Source organism: Frankliniella occidentalis, unplaced genomic scaffold (assembly GCF_000697945.3).
Source record: "Frankliniella occidentalis isolate FOCC.00 unplaced genomic scaffold, Focc_3.1 Scaffold11, whole genome shotgun sequence".
Classification (NCBI taxonomy): domain Eukaryota; kingdom Metazoa; phylum Arthropoda; class Insecta; order Thysanoptera; family Thripidae; genus Frankliniella; species Frankliniella occidentalis.
In genome coordinates this window covers 829,553-834,255 of record NW_026267141.1, presented here as the reverse complement: position 1 = coordinate 834,255, position 4,703 = coordinate 829,553, and the positions used below count along the sequence as shown (strand labels likewise).

Genomic DNA, 4,703 nt, shown 5'->3' with positions numbered 1-4,703 from the left:
ACAGATACACTGTCCGAATATTTTCTCCAAGTTACTAACTCATAAACCACGAGCTACTGACCTTACATTTTTGCTAAAATAAAACGCGGAGAAAACAAGAAAAGAAAAGGAGACACGGAATACAAGAAGCAATTTGTGTAATCGTCAGTTATTCGCTCCTTTAGGGCGATTTCTAGTTAACTATCGACGAAAAAAAGTAGTTTGGTGAAGACCGGCTTGGACTTGACCTGCTCCCTCCGGCACAGACAGCACAGCGGCTCCGCGGCCCGCGGCACCTTCGTGACGCCCAGAGTCTCACTCAAACCGATGATTATACAGCTCTGTTTACTCGAAAAACGTTCGAGTTGCGTAAGGCGTCTCCTCTCTGCCCCGGAGTCCAGTCGAGTCCGCCATGCCATATACCCGCGGCGACTGTTCAAATCGGCAAGGTCATCCCCACGGCACGGGCTGGGACCCCGGTGTCGGTGACGGATCACGCGGGGCACGAGAAATTGAGAAGTGAGGGACAGAGGGGAAGAGAGAAAAGGATAAAAAGGCTCTTTTGCATACACACACAAAAATAAGACACGAGCACGCGATCGGTGATCGATCCGAAAGCAGCAAAAACAGGTTGAAACCATAGAATATCGGAATCTCAAAATATCGTCTTGACGTAATAGGAAGCACCTATGGCAAAATTCTCTTCTCTCTCGTTCTCTTTCATAGTAAAATTTCCAGAGTGCCTGGAGTAGTGCTGCTCGCTGACTGCGAGCCTTTGCCAAGCACTCGACGCCGGCCCCTGCCCACAGCTCTCCGATGAGCCAAAAGCTCACTCACGCACGGTGTGGGAATCGCCACGACACCGCTTCTGGGAAGGCGGTGAGGAGCGGACCACCTGTGCAGACCGAACCGAAAGAGTCGACGACACATTCAGTCTAACGTCGTTATTTGGCTTTTTCATTTCCAAACTTATTATTCATAGTTTATTTCTAATGTTTTTAATACTTCAGCAGCATTTTTCACGGCCCAGTGAATTGTAAAAGGAGGTCCAAAGGAAAAAGAAAACATTCTGCGAGGCCAGAAAGCAATAAAGAAACTGCCCAGTATGTGTCGAAAGGCACAAATTCCGCTCTCTGTGTTTCCGTGTCGTTCTCGTTCTCTCGTTCTCTCGTTCTCTCTCTCTCTCTCTCTCTCTCTCTCTCTCCAAAGAGACCACACTTCTATCGTACAATACTGTTCTGCCGCGCCTTCCAAAAATTATTAGCAAAGGGAGTCATGGTAATTTCCTAGCCTACGCACTTGGCCAGCGACACAAAAGCCGGCAAGATATCGTAAGTTTGGGCGAGCGCACTATACTGTCCCGATGACGGGCTATTCATAGAAAGAGGGAGAGAGCAGAAGAGCGGGGAATGGAGAGGTGGGGGAGGCGAACGACAACCCACAGTGATGATCTGAATTCATTAAGAATTCCCTCAGAGCGGACCAAACGGAAACTCTTCTCTACTCTAATAAACCAACTGTTAAACACTTCTAACTGTACTGCAGCAGTAGACACACTGACGGGGAGGGTACTGTCGAATACGCGGGAACTTTCATATGAGCCGGAAGATGGCGCACCCATTATTAGTAGGCCTATTTAACTCGATTTTTCCGCCACTTGTTCGCCGTCGACTTTTACCTCATGTATGCGTTTTTGAGGGGCTTGCTACCCCCAGCCCCATCCCACCCCGCGTAGGCCTCAAGTCCCCCTCTACGCTAAAAGTGGGTGCTTGGTTTTCAAGCAAAGATTCCGCGCTCCAAGCAAAAGTGGTAATTTTCAAGTAGATTGGGGGCTTTGCTTGGAAATCAGGCCAATCTGCTTGGAAAACGGGAGAGCACCTGCTTGGAAAATAGTGCGCCCTGCTTGGAGACAGTATGGCGTTCTGCTTGGAATCCAATCAGTCTGCTTGGAAACCGAGAATCTGCTTGGGAATTACCACTTTTGCTTGGGGCGCGGAATCTCTGCTTGAAAACCAAGCACTCAGTTTGAACGTGACACGACATTGAGGTCACACACGCCCCCGCAAATAAAAGTTGACACCTACATTTTCCGGATCAGTTTTGGAGGTTCACATAAAATGGATCGCCAATTTTTCCCTCTCTTTCATGGCGGAGTACAAGGATGTCTGAATGCGCTGCCCACCCGGAGGCCTGGAGGCCCGGAGGCCCGGAGGCCCGGAGGAGGCGCGCTTCAATAATTAACCCTCCCTTTCAGATGGACGCCTCGTCGCCCTGCGGTTGGGGCCCAAATGACGTCTGTGTCCTCAACGACCATGCCATGCAAACACGCGACAGAATTTAGGAAATTTCATCATAAGAATGTTTCCCTCATTATTATTTTTTTAGAAAATGGCGCAGAATAAATTTGCGAATGAAGTTGTAGCCGATATTGAATTGCGAGCGAGATTGCGAGTGTAGTGTCTCTTAAAAAGGTAAGTTATAGGGGACTTAAAAAACAAAATACCCAAAAATACTTCTATTGTCAGCACCGATACTGAACGAATTCTAATGACTTTCCGGGATAAAGTCGACATTACAAGTATTGTCAACTGCTTGCCATATTTACAAAATAATGCGGAACGAAAAAGCACAACAAAGCCGTGATGCGTTCCATAACGAGGCTAAAACTCGTGCAAACTGTTATGCAAAAACAGAGAAGTGCAACAAGGCGAAGATGACGTCGGCCCACCCTGCGGCGCCATATAATTATTTAATGATGACGTGCGATTCGCGTAACTCGGGAGGAGCGCAGTCAGTCGGCCCGACCACCGCGAAATCGTTAAAAACAAAACAGGAGAGCTAACCAGAAAACCGCGCGAGGGCTCTTTCTCCGCTGTCGATCACCTGCACCGCCTTCCTTCCTTGGACGCACTTTCAGTTTTACACACTATCGATGCCATTGTCTGCAACGGATTAGCGCGCTGCGCGTCCCGCGCGCCGCTATCAGATAACAGGCACCGTCGACGCGCGCTCAAGAAAACAGGGCGTCGGACATCGAGGGAAGAATCTTATCAGAACCGTGTTTGACATTGGAAACAAATCAAAAAGCGTCGTTGCGACGGATTGGATCCTCTCTCACTTCCTTCTAGGCCCCTTTGTGCTCCTTTCCTACCGCTCTTCTGTCGGTACAGCCGCCTTCCTTTCAAAAAGCTTGGAATCGCGCTAAATTCCTCCAATTCATATTTATTTTCTTAAGAGCAAAAGGAAAAAATGCACGGCACAAATAGATTGCACGGAGCATAGCGGCACGATGACTTCTAGGAAAGAAAACAGTGAGGGGAAAGGGATAGAACGGCTTAAAGGGAAGGAGAGATAGAGAGAGATTGTGCGGAACGGAAGATGGAGATAGAGAGGGACAGCGTGGCCCAGCCAACAGCCATCAGGGCGGTCGGGAGAGAGGCGGCCCGGCAAAAGGTGAAGGGCTTCGGCCGCTTTACTAGCGGTCATAAGGGGGGGAGGGGAAGGGGCTAAGGGGGAGAGATGAAGAGAGCGCGCAACTTTTTAAACGCAGCCTTGGGCGGCTTTCCGCCCCTGGCAAGCGACCAAACAGTCGCCGTAAAGTGAGGCGCCGTCGCGGCAGGCTGTCCGCTCGACGAGCGTGCGCGATGGTTGCCTAGAGCGCCTGCGATCGGCGGGGTAGGCAACGTGCCCCACAGCCGAGTGCCATTGTTGCCTACCCAGAGCGCCCGCGGGCGCTGGGGTAGGCAACGCGCCCAGCAGCCGTGTGCGTGTGTTGCCTACCCGCACAGGCGCGCTGCCGAGGAAGGCGAGGCGACGCGATACGTACCGCCTTTGCCAACCGAACCGGGAGCTAGGCGGGCCAGGCTCTCGCACCGCCTCAGTCTGACGAACGGACGGACAGGCAGACGGACGTACGGCAACCCATGAAGAACGGGGCAACGGGGTGGATGCAACAGGCGATATCTCGCAACGCAGCCTAGAACAATGGCCCGGTCCTCGGTCCAGCCGGCTCTACAGAGAAGGGAGCGTCCCGATATGCAGATACGCGGAGCTATACACGCGTCGCGGGGCGGGGCGGCGCGGGGCGGGGCACGGCGGCCCCGGACGTCTCACTCGACACGATGGCGGCGATGACACCTCCCCGTCGATCCTCCTGTATCTGTAAGAGATACAATCGCCGCGCCCTGAGTCAGTTTAGTCGTTCAGCTATGCACGAGGAGAGCGAAAGAGATATGACGAGAAAATGAGAGAGAGGGAGGGGGGAAGGGATTTTTTTTGTGTAATCCTCCGCAGGCCGCACCTATCCTAATATCTAGGCGAACGAATCTATCAGCGGTCAAAATGCCGGCAGCCCGTTGCGACAAGGCGCTGCTGCTGCTGCTGCTAGGGGCCGGCCTGGGCTGGGGTGCGCGGACATCCTCCTCCTGCTTCTCCTGTACCGCGAGCCGCGAGCGACGCCAGCTCACATCACCTCCGCCGCGTCCGCGCGTCCGAAACGAAATAAAAGACATTTTAATTGGAGGTGTGACGTCATCATCATACAGAGCGCCTGCTTTGCTTTGCCACGCGACCCGCGAGGGGTAGAGAGGAGAATGCGAGAGAGGCAGAGAGGCACGAGGGAGAGGCCGGCAGACTGAGGTGTTTTCCGGCCATTTCCCGGCTCGTTGCCTGCGCACCTCTCCAAGCTCGCCGCTCGGAGCGTGCGCCTAACAACGCGAACGGCG

The 4,703-nt window shown here is 52.8% G+C and overlaps 1 protein-coding gene across 5 annotated transcripts in view; it reads right to left on the bottom strand.

The window, feature by feature from the left end:
* The window catches only part of LOC113215724 (mitogen-activated protein kinase-binding protein 1), a 106,577-nt gene that overhangs the window by 60,167 nt on the left and 41,707 nt on the right, over positions 1–4,703 (bottom strand). The window contains exon 1 of one of the 5 annotated variants that reach the window (XM_026435393.2): positions 2,823–2,962. The exons of the other annotated variants lie outside the window; for them this stretch is intronic. The gene's annotated coding sequence lies outside the window, so the exon portion shown is untranslated. Of the gene's footprint in view, positions 1–2,822; positions 2,963–4,703 lie in introns of those variants that run through there. 5 annotated transcript variants of the gene reach the window in all.